The following is a 17,408-nucleotide window of genomic DNA, read 5'->3' as shown; positions in this document are numbered from 1 at the left end:
TCCTCGAACCGTCCGAGCCAGAACTTTTTGACCACATGGCACATTCGACCTTGTGCCATTCGGCCCGTCCGAGCGACCCATCCAAGTTCCAAAATCAGAACTCGGCCACACCCGGGATTTGACCCTCGGTCAACTGCGGTTCGACCCGTCCGAATTAGCTTGTCCAAGTTCCAAAATCAGAACTTGGCCACACTCGGGATTCGACCCTCGGTCAACTGCGGTTCGACCCGTCTGAATTAGCCTGTCCAAATCTGTCGAACCTGCTATTCGACCCGTCCGAGTAAAAATCGTCCGAGCCAGATTTGGAGATTCGGCCCTTGACCCTGTGCCATTCGGCCCATCCTAGTGACCCACTCGGACCCTGCAATTCGGACCACTTGGTCCGAATGCAACTTTTTGTCAAAGCTGTCAGAAATTTGACCTAACCCGGCAAACGCGCATTAGCGCAACTTGTCGAAACCCTTCGGGCGTTCAGAACTTGATTCTAGCACACGGGATAAGAGAAATTGTAGTACACAGCCGCTTTAGCAGTGGGTAGTAGACAGTTGAGGGATCCACGAACTAGGATGCAAGCCGCTGAGCCATGAAGACCTGATTGATCTGAAGCAAACAAGGAAACATACAAAGAGCCCTAAACCCTGACTAAACGGCTGGAAAATGGATCTACAAGCCTATTAGGCCAGAAACGAGCGAGAGTGAGTGAGGTGCCGAGGAATTGCTTGCTATACTCACATTGAATTTTGCACTTGAAGTACACTGAAGGAAACTGAAAGCCTGATTGGGCACAAGTGCACGAGGAACAACACACTCACCGAGTGGCTGTAAATTAAGAATTGTATTCAGTAATTAAGAGAACTCACTCAGATTAATCGCTCAAGGAGCCCACCAATAGGAGAGGACCCAGGACGTAGACAAACACGCGAAGTGCAGGAGAGAACCAAGCGAGGAGCGCCAACGACAAGGACCTGTCACGACTAGTTAACCTGATCGACAGCGCAGCGAGGCGCTAGAATTCGACCATGACGGAGGAAGGCTCAGACCATCAGTTTACCGAGGAGCTCGATGTGAGCGCATTCCCAGACGCTATACAACAGATGGTGAGCAGTTATGATGCGCATACCCGGTACGAGCACCGTGGCAGGATGACAGATGCCGGTACGAACACCGTGGCAGGATGACAGATGCAATCATTGCAGACCTAGAGGAGGAGAGAAGGCTAGCCTGCAAGGCATTGCAAGGCATAGCCGAGTATAATAGGGACCAACAAGCCAGGAGCCTAAGGCAAAGCATGGAGCTCCATGAGGTGCAGAAAGTGCTAAACTTGGCTGGCCGGAACCGAACAGACCAGGAAAGAGCACTAGAGGGAGACTTGATGCTGAGCGAGCTCCTCATGAAACGGCTGCTCGATAACACCGCAGTAGAGCAGAGTGCCACTGCACTAGCAACATTGCTGCTTGCAGGATTAGGGGCAAACCAGGGCTCAAAGAGCCAGGCCAAAATACCAATTTTTGCCAAGCAACTCGACAAGTACCAGCCACATGACAATCCGTACAGCTTTGTTGAGCAGTTTGAGCAAGTCTACGAAGCCAATGGCCTCAACGACCAGACTTAACGTTCGCAAGCATTCGGACTTTTCTTAAGCGATAAGGGTAGGATGTGGTATACAAGCTTGGATGTCGTAGAACGAGCCAACTTCAATAACCTCAAGGATCTCTTTGTCAAGAGGTTTGCCGAGCCCGGATACTCCGACAACCTGCTAGTATGCTTGATGAATGTCAAACAGAAGGAGAAGGAGGGCAACCGCGACTATGTGACCCACGTGAGAAGTCTCTTTAAAAGAATCCCCTTAGGCGAGTGACTGATTGACAGAGCAGTATCAATTGTATTCATTAGCGGAATTAGAGCAGTTGAGTAGTGTCCCCTTGGGGGATATAGATACTGCCATTACACGAGCACAAGAGGTGGAATCCCGACTACAAGCAGCCTATGCTTCTCGAGGCAATTCGAATATGGGTTTAGTGTTGGGAAACAATGTGGCGATGGCCAATGGCAGTAGTGGCCAAGGGATATCGATGGCTAACCCTAATGGGAGAGGGAACATGATGCAGAATGTGCCTTTATTACCAGCTCCCCCTAGCATGTCGATGCCTACGGGCAGTCAAATGGCTCCAAATGGTGGACGCCAGGCGGTCAATTCTAACATCATGCCTGTGGCTCAACAACCAGTGCCTAATCGAATTGTTAGGCCGATGGAACGACATGGTAATGACCAAGGCTATGAGTCGAGCGCTTCCAATGTTCTTGGCGAGGTTAAGGACATGATGAAGCATTATACCGACATGATTACGGAGCAGTATTGGCAAATAGTCGTTGATGTCAACTTCCTTAAAAAACAACAAAATTTGATAGGAAGTAGATACCTAGATGAGGGTGCACCTTCGAGGTTTAGTTGCAAATGGTGTGGTGGGCAGCACTATCCAAGGAATTGCCCAAATGTTAAGTGCGACGTCTGTGGGAAATCCGGCCATTTAGCAACTACTTGCTGGAGTAAGATCAGTTCCCTCTAGCGAGGTAGTTGGCAACCAGGGCCTGTTAATCATCGTGCCCAAGGAAGTGATTCCCAGCGAGAAGATGGGCCTAAACAAATACTTCAACGACCAAAGACTACAGTGGAGGAGCTACCAAGTGGTAGTGGGGTTAGTTTGATTGAGGCTGTACACGTTAATGATGCTGAAACCTCTAATCTGCGAGCTGTCCTTACAAGAGGTCAAAAGGGTAGAGAAGCCGACAAGGATAAGCCTGTCGACGAAAACCCTAAACAAGGCGACAAAGGAACGCAAGTTTTGGATCCTGCCATGGAAGGGGGACCTTTGAAGCCCGTAGAGAGTAAAGCCAATAAGGAACCATCAAAGAAGAAGGTGAAAGTTAAGAAAGAGGCAATAAAGCCGGTTTAGTGACCTAAAGAGTGGATGGTTTGGCGTGAAAAGCGAGCTCTATCGAACTATCATGAATTCGATTTGGCGAGCTCTCTTTGTGAAGTCAAGCCGGATGTGAATCTCTTACAGCTTATTAAGCTTTCCCCAGGAGTACGCAAGGAATTTAGAAAGATCCTACGTACCGGGTATATCGTAGAACCTTTGGGTATTGCGCGAGTTGGTGATGACTGGTTCGAGCATGCTGAGAAGCATTGCCCAAGGGTTGCAGCCTATGTCGATGGGATATTAGTAGATTATGCCATTGTCGACACGGGATCATCTGTTAACATTATGAGTTCTGAACTGCTGGAAAGGTTGGGTCTTGCGATCCAGAAAGATACCTCCACAATTCTCAGAATGGCAGATGATAGTTTGAGACAGCCGAAAGGTTGCATTACTAAGGTCCATGTCACTGTTGCAAATGTAGAATGCCTGTTGGACTTTAGGGTGATTCGTTTTGCAGGCCGGCTAAGTTACCAAGTATTACTCGGACGACCTTGGATCTTGCAAGCGGACTGCCAAGTAGATATACCCGCCGGTCGACTGATATTCGGCAGAGGTGCCCAGCGTGTGGTGGTTGATGCTTATCCTGAGTCCCCGCAGAGTGAGAGAGCTCCTCTATCTTCTACAGAATTGGAGACACTAGAAGATTTATCTGCCAGTGAGACATCATCGAGTGATGAGTCCAAAGAGGGATCCACCACAGAGGACATCTATCAGATCACTTTGAACGAGCCGATAGAGGGCCAAGATCGTATAAGAGATGCAGATGTTATCAAGCTAGACCTTGGTACGTCTGATGATTCACGGCCAATCAAATTAGGTTCTATGCTCAGCACAGCAGAAAGGGAGGACTATGTGGCCTTGATTCAGGAATTCCGTGATATCTTTGCCTGGAGTTATGATGAGTTGAGAGGCATTCCTCCTAGTCTTGCTGTTCATACAATTCCATTGAAAGAGGGCAGTCGTCCTGTACGGCAGAAAGTAAGGCGTATGCCTTTCGAACTGAGGGACGGGTTGTTTGAAGAGTTACAGAAGCTTCAAAAAGCAGGTTTGATTTTTCCTGTGCAACACACGGAATGGTGTTTGCCAGTTGTGATTAGAAAGAAGAAGAATAATCAAATCCGATTATGTGTAGACTTTAGGGAGCTGAATAAGCAGACAGTTAAGGACTACTACCCATTGCCATTTATTGACCAGATTTTGGATCAATTAGCAGGTAGGGAAATATATTCGTTTATGGATTGCTTTGTAGGATATAAGCAGATGGCAATTGCAAAAGAGGACAAGTTGAAAACAACTTTTATTACTGTATTTGGTACTTTTGCGTACCATGTGATGGCCTTTGGTTTATGCAATGCACCTGGTTCGTGGCAACGAACAGCAGATAAGACATTCGGTGACATATCCCCTGAAGAGTTGAAGGTGTTTATTGATGACTTAGGGGCTACCACCGTGAGAGAAAGGCAGTTGATCATTCTAAGAAAATGCTTTGAGCGCTGTAGACAATTTTGCATCGCCCTAAACCCATGGAAGTGTGTTTTTGGAGTACCTTATGGGCTATTGCTAGGTCATGTGGTCAGTTTGGTAGGAATTGCGACAGACCCCGAGAAGGTCAAAGTTATAGTTGCCATGGGTCCACCACGCACTCCGAAGGAAGCTCATAGCTTTCTGTCTTCGGTTGGTTATTGCCGTAGATTCATAAACGCCTTGGCAGAAAGAACGTTGCCGCTTACAAATTTATTGTCCTTTAGCTGTTCGTTTGTATGGGGTGACCCTTGTAAGGTAGCATTCGAGGATGTGAAACAGGAGCTAGCAAGAGCTCCCGTTTTAAAAGCACCTAAAAGAGGTGAGGTGTTCTATATATTCTCAGCAGCCACCATGTATAGTATCAGCTGCTGTTTAGCCCAAATTTGGGAAGAGAAGTGGTACCACCCGATTGCTTTTGCTAGCCGGAAGCTGGGGGTATCCGAAATCAACTATACTTACATGGAGAAATTGTGTCTAGCGATGGTCTTTGGGACCAAGAAATTGAGGCATTATATTCTCTATGAGAAAGTCGTGCTTTATACGAAGGCGAAGGGACTTTGATTATTGATGAATAAGCTACAGCTGCCTGATCGTTTAGCGAAGTGGTTAATCACTTTGCAGGAATTTGATTATGAAATCAGGAGTAAGCCACCAAGGTTGCAAGGCATCGTGGAATGTCTTGTGGACTTTGGGGAGCCGAAAGAATCTGTGGCTGAAGGTAGTGACATGGAGTTGTTACTTAAAATAGATACGGCATCTATTCCCTCCTAGTACGCTGCAATAACGCATTATTTATCGACGGGAGAGGCGGGATCCGAATTATCTAAAGCTAAGAGAAGGAAAATTAAGCAGCAAGTGTTAAAGTTTGCCTTGATCGCAGGTACATTATATCGGCAAGGGGTTGATGACATCTATCGCCGATGTGTGATGCCTGACGAGGTGCCATTCATTTTGGAAGAGTGCCATGATTCTGCTTGCGGTGGCTATTTTGCTGGATGGCTTATAACACAAAAGGCTTTAAGAGCAGGTTATTGGTGGCCTGCCATCTTCCAGGATGCGTTTGCATATGTTAAGAGATGCGATATACGACTTTGAAATGAGCCACTGGCCATACCCCGTTCAAGTTAGTATATGGGGAGGAGTGTGTCTTGCCTTTAGAGATTGAGCTGCCGACTATTCGGTTTGCCATCAATCATTCTTTGAGTGATGAAGATGCACTTTTTGAGCGCTTGACGACACTGGAACATTTAGATGAGCTTAAACTACAGAGCTTATTGCACCAAGAAGTGGCGAAGCGCCGAATGAAGCAGTTACACGACATCAAAGCCAAGAAATACACCTTCAAGAAAGGACAGCTTGTTCTGTATTATGACGCACAACGTGAATTATTTCCACGCAAGCTAGAGTCCAAATGGGATGGGCCCTATACGATCGTTAGAATAGGAAAGAATAAATCCACAGTTTTGTTAGCTGACCTTGAGGGGATAGAATTTAAAAATAAGGTTAATCTTAATAAGATTAAACCTTATTATTTCTGATTGCACTAATACTATGACTACCTTGCAGGTCTAGGAGAGATCGATCAAACATCTGCAAGGAAATCGTGATAAAGGTTGATGGGTCATCTGATCCCTTATTTAGAACACCCATATTTAGAACAGAGGTATCATCAGGGAAAGCTCATTTGGTGGAGCAAAGGATATAAGGTGACTGAGCAAGAAGGCGGGACATTTATTTGGGAGATCAAGGTCTTCTGCCATCACTGCCTACAAATTTTGACGAGCATCCCTGTTGAATTCAATGATGATGGAGTGATGGAGCCTACAGTCCACCCGTTGAATATGCTGAATTTCGATTACCATAATTACGAGTAGAGTTCGGGATGGCGGGATATGTAAACCCTTTATGGACGTACACCTTGTACTTTGATGGGGCATCCAGGGGTGCATCCAAAAAAGGAAGTGTAGGAGTTGTCATCCGAGACCCCCGACGACGCATTGTCATGAAGTTAACTGCTTATCTCGGGGTGAATTTTACCAATAATATGGCCGAATACAAAGCCCTGATTATGGGTTTGAATATTGCAAAGAAGGGTGGTATCCGTCAATTATTGGTGAAAGGGGACTCTCAGTTGGTTTTAAATCAACTCAATGGGACGTACATGGTGCGAAACCCCATCCTTTGCATGTACCATCATACTGCCATAGCCCTGCTAGATGAATTTGATAGAGTGTCTTTTCAGCTAATTCCACAGAACTGGAATCAGTTTGCAGATTCGTTGGCTAATTTTGCGTATGAAGAAGACCTCTTCTTTAATTGTGGCCCTTGTCCCGATATATCTATTGATGGTGAGACAGGACTTGGTCGTTTGTGGGGTATGCTTTCTGAACATGCCCTCTTTGGCAAATGATAGTTGATATGGGTGATGCAGAGGGTAGGTGAGACTCATCTGCCTTTATTATCTTGGACCCACAGACTGGTTAGACGACATGTGATGCGAACACCTCTTGCGATATACACAGGAGGGATGGGTCATAATTTAATGCACCTAGTTTAGGGCTACGAGCCTCTGTTCCCCTGGGAATAGGCTGTCTATCATAGTTGTTTCCAGGAGGATGTTATGCATAGTCATGTTTTGTTTCATTAGGCCAAGAGGGTCGATTCAGTTTTGTAGCAAAGTCATGTCTGATTTCATTAGGCCAAGAGGGCCATTTCCCTGTCTAGTGCGGGTGCGTTTAATCAGGTTTTTGTTTTAAGTGTTGTGCTGGACAGATTTCGTGGTTCGTGGACTTTGGTGGAGCTTGGAGGAGCCTTTGCTGCGATGGAAGCTTCTTGTGGCCAATCCAAGTGATACCTCTCCTTTACGAGTACCTTTCTTTCCTGTTATATGTGTATTTGTGCTTGTCGAGGGGATATATTTTTGTTGGGGACCGGCAACCAAGGCATGAAGTCCCAGGATTAGGCTAAGTGTGTTTGAGGGAGGTCGGAGTAGTCATTGCCTCCTGTAAAGACATTGTCAGGCATCGAAAGCCCTGTTTTCGAAGGATGTCTTAGTGGCCCTATTCTGCTAGCCTGCTAGGCAGCCGTTCTAGGAGTTCTTGTTAGTAGTGAGGCAGTTAGAGAAGCCTGCCAGAAGATAATAATGATGATGCCGAGAAACCCTGGACATCCTAAAAGATGAATATAAATACGAAGGTATGTAAAAAGGGGTTCTAACCCCTATCAAAGAAAAGGAATGAAAATATATAAGCAGTTGATCATTGCCTTGCGAAGGCCTGGTAGGTTCCTGGGGACGAGTCAGACCCAGGGCCGATACCTTGTCTTCCTAGGGGTGGCTTCTTGCTGGAAAAATAATACCAAAACAAGGAAGGCTGGAGCGAAAATAAAAGTGAGCGTTAGAAAAGGATTAAGTGTCGCCTTGCGAGGGCTTGGTAGGTTCTTGGGTGCCGAGACAGGTCCTGAGACCGATGCCCTGTTCTCCTTGGGTCGCTACGCTCAGCTCCCTCCTTTTTACATGCCCAAGTATGTTAATAAAATAAAAACCCTAAAAGAAGAAATATACTGGAAAAAAATACTCCTTGATCAGGCTATAGGAGTCCTCGCCTTGTAGGAGCTCCTAGTTGTGTTGTCTTTAGTTGGTAAGTAGTTCAGACTACCACTTAGGGCAACCTCTTTGACAATTCTTTTTAGTTTGGTTGTGTTGGAGCGATTGGTTAGTGACTCACTTTGGATCTTCTATTAAATGATGCTAGGCCTACTCCTTGTGGATGTCATGCCTTGGTTCTGTCAAGGGGTAGGGGGAGCATTGTGCTGAGTTTATTATATATTTGTTTTGTATCAGCTTGATGCTTCTTTGATTATTTATGTGCAGATATGGTCGTGGATTCGATGGGCTGCGTCGCCCTATCCCGTGGTCGCCAATGAGAGCGGAATTTTGGTGCCAAAAAGTGCTTAAAAATAGCTAAAAATTACGAATATCAAGGGAAAAATATTCACTGTCAAAGGCGGCGGCTCGATCTAGGACGATTTTAAGCGCCAAAGTCCTTTAAAGGTGCTCGAGCGACACTTGTTGATTTTTCATAAATTTTCAGATATGAGCAACTCGCCAATGCGGGATGCCAAGCCGGACGCCCAGGATTTTTCAGAGCTCAATTTGGAGTCCGGACGGGGAAATGGCCAAGGAAACGGTCAAGATATGAAAAGGTGGACATTTGAGAGGCCAAATTGGGTGTGCCCTTTGGGAGTTAGATCCCCCCACTAAAAATTTTACGCAACATTGATCAAAAAACGTGGAGAGAGAAAGGAGAAGAGAGCGTGGGAAAAATGACGCCTATTTTTTGCGCCCAATTCTTGGAGATGGAGGATGGAGCCTGCAAACAACCCCCATCACTGATCATTGCCCTTGCTTCCCTCCTGGATGCTGACTCTATCGCTGCCTCTCACCCGTCAAATGATGCTCTCTTTGAAGATCTCTGATTTCAGTCTTTCTCTCTCCTCCCTCTCTCTCTTCTAAGGGGGGATTCATGTGGGAAGAAGAAAGAATGATGGAGGCTTGTCCATTGCTCCACGGGCTGGAAATGGTGATTTGTGATCGTGCTGAGCATGAAGTGCTGCTGATTTTCAGATTTGCAGCCATGGACATGAAACCCGAAATACGCAAATAAGCTGTAATTCAATTTTTTCAAATGAAATTTGAGATTTCATGGCTTTTGATTGATAAAATGTTGTTCATGTGGGCTAAAAATTGTTTATGTTGCTATTTTCCATGAGTACTTGTTGATCATAATTAGAAAATCAGAAAAATATGCATCTGGTGGTTCAAAATAATATACTAAAACACGTAAAATATGGAAAATCAAGGGAAAATGATATTTTTTGGCATAAAAATGGGAAAATGAATAGGAACACCAACTAAATTTTCAATTTTGCTGCAAGAAAGAACTAAGGGCCACAGCCCATAACCTATTTTGAATTTTTAGTAATTAAATAATGCAGAAAATAAGAAAAAATACAAGGAAAATAGAGAAAAATCACTAAAAATAGGGGAAAATGCATTTTGGGTGCAGAAAATTAGTGAAAATTAAGAACAATGTTTGTGAATGTTTGTGGGGACTGAAGCATGAGGATTTTCCTCAGTTCAACCCCACCTTGTTCTAGTGTGTCTCTTTCCGTTTTTACGCATAAAATGATGGCAAAATGTCCTATAAATCTATACCACAATGCAGCATTTGATCGATGGAAGGGTAGAATGGTTAGAGTGTGTCTAAATGTGGAGTCAAATGACGAAAAGATTGCCGTTTTTGTTTGCATGCCATATAGGTCGGTGAATAATTATAAAATAAGAGCCTAGTAGCACGAGGGTTTCCTTGGTGCTAGGTTCATGCAACGTCGCATAAGAACGGTAGTTGAAAATCATTGAAAGGATGTTTTCCACATGTGCACAATATTGATTTCATAATTGTTTGAGCACTTAGCATCCACAATATGCATAAATCATGGAAATGTTAAAAGGTATCAGAAATCCTGGATGCACAGCAATTGTTTTCATTAGGATCTTGACCCACGTTGAGTGAGAGACAGGACACCCTAAGCCATAGGCTAGTCGTGGGGTCTAGGGGAAAGAGAAGTAAGGACAATGGTACATTCCTGTATACGATTAAATGGTACCTTGAGTGGATTTTGTGCGAAATGTCTATATGTTGAGCGACGCATCGAGGGGCCAATCCCCAAGGTGTAGGAGAGTCGCAGAGGGTTGACGGCATTCAGCCCATAGGAGGAACCCATGTGTATGTGATTCGAGCCTTTTGGCTATGTGAAAGGGACTCCCTCTGAGGAGTAATATTGGGTTAGGATTAGTTGGACTACAACGTATTACAAACGCAATGTTTAGGAAGGCAGAGATTTTGATAGACGCTCCTGGCCGCGAGGCCGAGGGGTTGTCTTGTGCGTAGTGACAAGGCCCAGCTAGTGCATGAGCCAGTGCCGGCCTGTTTTTAGGTCCATCACTTGGTTGGAATGCATAGGAGCCATAGACCTTGAGCAAGCTGGCCTAGCCCAACCAGGAACGACATCAATACTTAGAACCGAATCGCCATCTGAACTCCGGCCATCAGGGGAGACCACCTCTTCTAGTGAAAATGGAGGGTTTGACTCTGAATTGGAAGTTACTTCTTATAGTGACCCAGAAAGCCCCAGGCCGCCCATGACCAGACGCACCAAGGGGGACTTACCCGTACACCTGAGGCGCAGACGGTTACGGCAGGATGAGGCAAAGCGTCCCAAGGATGCACGATCAGAGGAACAGCGAAAGCTGCAAGACCTCCCTAAATGCATCACTAAATTCAAAAAAGGGGATAGGGTAGTGGTTCTGCTAGGTGCCAAGCGCCAAGGGCAAACAAGCGAACCGATCGAAGGGCCAGCCAAGGTCAAGGAGGTAAACCTAGCCCTGGAAGGGGAAGTACCCCGACCCGTGTTCATTGCCGAGGACTTGACTAGTGAAGAAGAGTTGAGTCTTGTCGCTCTCTTGTGGGATTACATAGACGTATTTGCTTGGTCCTTAGAAGAGCTACGAGGGGTAGATCCGAGTGTTGTGACTCACAACATACCCATGACGTCGGATGCAACGCTGGTCAAGCAGCGACCGTACCCCATGAATCCAAAGCACGCTCATGCTGTCAAAGAGGAAATCGACAAGCTGATGAGAGCTGGATTCATTTACGAAATTGAGCACACAAACTGGGTGTCACCCATAGTCATTGTGATGAAGAAGAACGCTAAGATTCGAGTGTGCATCAATTACAAGAAGGAGAACGCTGCTACGAAGAGAGACAACTACCCCTTGCCGTACACCGAGCACATGCTTGAGAGGGTGGCAGGCAAGGAAGCCTACAGTTTTCTGGATGGCTTCTCGGGGTACAACCAGGTGCAAGTGCATCCTGTAGATAGGCACAAGACTGCCTTTGCCACTGAGTGGGGCGTCTTTGCGTACGTAGTCATGCCCTTCGGGTTAACCAATGCCCCCATCACCTTTCAACGCCTCATGTGCACCATATTCAAGGACATGCTTCGCAAGGAGTTAGAGGTCTTTGTCGATGACCTGTGTGTCCATTCGACCTGGATTGAACGCCTAGAAAAACTCCGCACGGTCTTTGAACGGTGTCGCTTATATCGCCTCTCCCTGAACCCCTTGAAATGTCAGTTTTGGGTGAAGCACGGATGCATCTTAGGACACGTGGTGTTGAAGAACGGCATTGCCACGGACTTCTCGAAGGTCAGGGTTATCATTGACCTTCCACCCCCAAGTGATTACAAGGGAGTTCAATGCTTCTTAGGTCACACAAGATACTATCGACGGTTTGTACTGAACTACGTGCTGATCACTAGGCCATTGTACAAGCTACTAATCGTCTTCAAGTGGACCGAAGCATGCCAACGGGCGTACGAACAATTGAAAAAGGCTCTAACAATGGCACCGATTCTACGAGCCCCGGACTGGACCATTACCTTCCACGTATACATTGATGCCTCTAAGTTTGCCGTGGGAGCAGTGTTGTGCCAACCGGGTGAGCATAACTTGGACTACCTAGTAAGCTTTGCTAGCAGACAACTCACTGAGACGGAGATGAATTATTCAACAACAGAAAGGGAGGGACTAGCCATGGTATTTGCCGTGAAGAAATTCCGGCACTATCTATTGGCCACACCTTTCATTTTCTTCGTGGACCATCAAGCCCTGCTCTACTTAGTGAACAAACCTTGTGCTACAGGACGCATAGCTTGATGGCTCCTCCTGCTCCTGGAGTTCGATTTCTCCGTGGTGGTACGAAAGGGAAAACAGCATTACATGGTTGATCACATGTCCTGTATACCCACAGGAGAAGCAGCTGGACAAGGCATCATTGACGAGTTACCTGACGCCCACTTATTCCACATGTCCAGAGAGAGAGACCTATTTAAGGTTGATCTGACGCCATACTGGGCAGATGACATAGTCCAAGTGCTCGAGCACGGATTACCTAAGCGACCAATAGAAAAGGCACGACTCAGGCACTTGATATTGAAGCTCCAGCACTACCAGCTGATTGCAGGCCAACTCTATAGGTTGGGGCAAGACAGATTGCTGCGAAGGCGTGTGTGTGAACATGAGATGCATGATGTGCTCTCAGAAGCGCACAGTGGCATTGCAGATGGACACTTTAGCAGAGACACGATAGCACGGAAGGTGTTGCAGTCCCAACTATGGTGGCCCATACTTTTCCGCGACGCCAAGCGATTTGTCAAGCATTGTGACGAGTGCCAGTGGGCAAAAGTTCCGATTCGTAAGTATCAAATGGAGTTAACCCCAATTATTGCTCGCCAACCCTTCGAAAAATGGGGAATTGACTTCATAGGACCAATCAGCCCCGCAGCGCAGTACTCACAAGCCAAGTACATCGTGGTGGCCACAGATTACCTCACGAAATGGGAAAAGGCAAGAGCAACACGAAAAAACGACGCTAGAATGACTGCCAAGTTCTTATGGGAGCAAGTGATCTCGCGCTTCGGTTGCCCCATCGAACTAGTTAGCGACCAAGGCACACACTTCATCAACGAGGTGATAGCACATCTCCTATCCACCTTTCTTATCATCCATCGCAAATCCTTGCCATACTACCCTCGGGCTAATGGCCAGGCAGAATCAACTAACAAAATTCTTATTAACATCCTGACTAAGGTAGTCTCAGCCTCAAGAAGCGACTGGGACAACAAGTTGATGGCAGCCTTGTGGGCCTACCGCACAACTTATAAAACGGCCGTCGATCAAACCCCCTTTAGGCTGACCTATGGGACTGAAGCAATTCTACCGGTAGAATTCTTCGTCCCTAGCCTGAGAACAGCACTCCAAGAATGATGGGAAGGGAATGAAGCATAGACGCAACGCCTGACCGATCTGGAACGCCTGTCAGAAACTCGTCTTCTAGCCACCCACGTGCTCATCTGCGAGAAGGCTCGACGAAAGATGTGGTTTGACAAGCATGTCAAGCAGCGAGACTTCGAACAAGGGGATCTTGTTTTGCTATACTCAGTAAAAGGACACAAACAGAAGATGAAGTTTCGGGGACTAGGCCCTTTTAGAGTACGCATGATTGGTAGAACCGGGAATGTTGAGTTGGAGACACTTGATGGTGAAGGAGTAGGCTTTTTTAACGGCAGCCGCGTAAAGAAGTATTATCCTCCTTCCCATCCATTACATGAGCCACCCATGCTAGAAGCCCCGCTAAACGTCTGAATGGCAACTGTAACCGACCTTATGGATCAGGATGAGGAAGCAGTGGCACCGGCGTATCTACAAATCGCAGTCACAGCAGGCGTGGTGTATTCTTTCGATGCCTTGATTGATGAAGGGGCCGACTACAACATCTTGACGCATGACCATTGGACATGTATTGGTCAACTGACACTACATCCCACTAATGCCAACCTCACCCCGTTTGGGGGTACTGCCTATTCACTCCTGGGGAAGTGCAAGGTACTTGTTTCCATCAAGACTGAAAGTTTACCAGCCTTCTTCCATGTGTTGCCTAATACTAAAGAAGCCGGTAATGTGTCACTATTGGGTCACACCTTCAAGAAGCTAACGCACTGTAATGTGGATTACAACCTAAACCGCATTCATCTTGCCATCGGCAACACCTGTATAGTGACGACCTTCAGCAAGGGCTGTCATGATTCCTCCACCATCACAACACCACCGGTAGAAACCCCTAGAACCACTCTCCAGACCCAGTCTAAACTGGAGAAACATGTGGCTTTGTGCCATGCACTCGACCCCAGGCCCAAATCCACCAAGAATGCTCACAAGGCCAAGGAGTCTAGACTTATGTGGGTGCCAAAACAGCAGGAACCACATTCAGGTACACCACCCAAACGGGACCCTAACCGCCACAAACATCAGCCGTTCCGGCCTAGGAGGCAGTATAGATGCTATTGCCATAGACAAACAACCATGCTGCGATGGATTCCTAAGGATCTCTTGCGGACACAAGGATACTACGAGGGCAACCCCTGGATTTGGGTGCCTAAAAATGGCCGGCTAAAAAGTCCTCTCCTTGGCTAACGACCTTGCCGCGACCTCTGGGATGACTTAATAACCTACATCAAGATGTTGGACGACACTTTCACCACATTCGCTAGAAGCTATGAGAGGCTAGACCTAGGCCTCCTTGACAGAATCCTTGCTTCGGAGGTTCATGCATTACCATGCACATGGCAGGAATACGAACTTATAACTACTAAATCCCCCAAGATCGCTGTCGAACTAATAGCAAACGATGAAATCTCAAAGGAGCAAGCGGAGCTCAGATGCCTAGTCACTTCATATCGAAAGCCTCCCCATTATGTTCCTGAACACGAGATGCACGAGCTCATGCAGATGGCAAGCTCGCCCTCCACGTTCTTACAGTAGTGGTTTGCTCTGCAAATCCAATGGGAGAAAAAAGGTTGCCGAATAATGACCAATGATGAGCAACACAGGGCAATTAAAACCATTGAATACGACCCCACTTATGTGGCACCCATCTCGTTTAGGGTTTTGGCCATCACCCGCAATCAGCAATTGGACGACCATGTGCTCGCTCAGCCTCGCCCACCCCTATATTGACCAACTCCTCACCAAAGAGGAATTACATATCGCTAGCCGCCTTAATACTAGGGATCTCTTTCATGATGTCTTGACCTACATCTCCTAGGTCTCTATCCAACCGGCTGCTCTCGATTGTCATGCGCAACTGGAATACAACCCACGATTCTACACGTGGCTTCTTCACACGTAAATTCCTACCCCAACAGGACCAACGCCACCCTTTAACTCCCAATCCTAGAAAGGATTCTTCTCTCAGTCAGAAGAAAGGTGGGTATGTACGTGGGGAATACGGTGAAAGGAATTAGATAGGAAATGAATAAAAAGGGGGTATGGTAAAGTAAAAGTAGTGAAAGACATAAGCATTAGTATGAGAAAAATGGCTTCCAAAAATTCAGTCAAGAGTTTAAAAACAGCAAAGTGCTATGTGGAAAATACTAACGGAAGTTACGAATTATGGCAGGAGCAGAAAATGTCGCAGCAAGACCGCACCCATCGACTCCCATTCACTGATGAGGAAAGGGAGATATATTGCATCCAATTGGAGAACTGCACCTTCAACCAGCTGAAGTTCCGAACCATCCACAACATCGGAGTCGTGGTGTGGCGAAGGAGGAGGCAGCCAGAAGGGTGGTGGAACAGTGCAACCTGACAAAATACATTGAAAAATTCTCGCATGAGCCGGATCACTTCAAATGCATGGAATTCCTCAGAACATACAATTTGGACCAGGAAAGGGGCATTGTAATAGTAGGCCGAGGAGAGGGCGCAAAGAAGGTACAGGTCCGATTGGACCCAGTCTTGGTGAAAAAAGCTCTGGGATTGGTACCTAGGACAGAAAGGTGGCAAAAAAGGGATGTTTACGCCTTGCTGAAAATGAAGAAGGAAGAGGTACTTACGAACGATGGCATAAGCATCCAGGACATCCTTGACACTGACGCCAGGCTGCAGGCTAAGTTGGTGCACGTGCTCTTCTCCAGCCAACGTTACAATTCCTTAATGCATCAGATTAGTGTGCCAATGCTGGAGAATGTAGCAGCCCACACTCTAGATGAGGTGGATTGGAATGGCTACGTGCGGAAGACTATCGATCAAGCGGCCAAAGCACTAGCCTTGGGAAGTGCACCAACAGGAGGAGAATCTCCTGCTTCTAAGGTGATGGAAAGGAAGAAAGCCTCCTCCAAGGCCTCTTTCATCGGCTACGGAGGAGTCTTGACTGCACTAATTCAGGAGGCAGTAAAGGCAGCACAGGAGCCGGAGGAGGGAGAAGGAGAAACGTCGGAGAAGTCGCCCCCTCAACAAGACAAAGACAGGTCCATCGACAGAACAGAAACAGAAGAAGAAGGGGAAGGACCAACTAGTAAGAAGGCAATCAGGACAACGAAGAAAAAGGCGGCGCATGGGAAGAAAAAGGGTGATGAAGGCAGGAAGAAAGAAAGGGAAGACTTGGAAAGGGCGAAGAAGGAATCCCTGAAAGAAGCAAAAGAGAGAGAGAGGATGAAAAAGCAGGAGGAGCAGAGGGAAAGAGAGGAGTTGCAAAAAGCCAAGGAGGCGTCAAAACAAGAAGCTGAAGCGGAGAAAAGAAGGAAAAAAGAACAGAAAGGGAAAAAACAGGAGGAGCAGAAGAAAAGGCAGGAGGAAAGGAAGAGGAAAGCGGAGGAAGAAGAGGAGGAGCTGCGAAGAAAAGAGGAGGAGGACCTGGCGGAGGCCACACGACGATCCATCGAACAGCAGTGCCGAGCAGACGAACTAAGGAACCTAAGTCCATGCAGAGAAGAGGGGCCTGGATCTAGCACACAGGTGCCAGAGTTCGTGCCACCCCCAGTCTCCGAAGGCAAAGGCAAGGCCCCACTCCATCCGATCCCTACCCTCCTGGTACCTCCCGCGGAACTCACCACTGTCACCCCCAGCATCCCCACTAGCGCAGATGTGTCAAATTTCATGGCGTGGATGTAGTATTTTATCAACAAAGAAATGGGCCAGGGGCAGAGCACGGAAACTACGGCCACAGGACAGAAAAGGCCAGCCACGGATGTAGAGTCCAGGCAAGAACCCAAAAAGCCAAAAGTCAAAGCCTCCACCTCGCCTATTCACGCAACGATGATACCACCGGCTAATTACGATGAATACGTCACCGAGCTGCTCTCCCAGTTGGAGAGAGCGAAGGAGGAACGCAAAACAGCCGTGGCTGAGTTGGCAGCCGAGAAGGAAACCATGGCCACCTTCCAGTTGGACAAGACAAGAATGGTAGCCTTGCAGCAGCGCAAAATTGCAGAGCTGAAATA

Source organism: Lygodium microphyllum, chromosome 2 (assembly GCF_053477565.2).
Source record: "Lygodium microphyllum isolate KBCC chromosome 2, Lygodium_microphyllum_v1.1.10, whole genome shotgun sequence".
Classification (NCBI taxonomy): domain Eukaryota; kingdom Viridiplantae; phylum Streptophyta; class Polypodiopsida; order Schizaeales; family Lygodiaceae; genus Lygodium; species Lygodium microphyllum.
The sequence above is the reverse complement of the archived record's forward strand: the minus strand, read 5'-3'. Positions refer to the sequence as shown.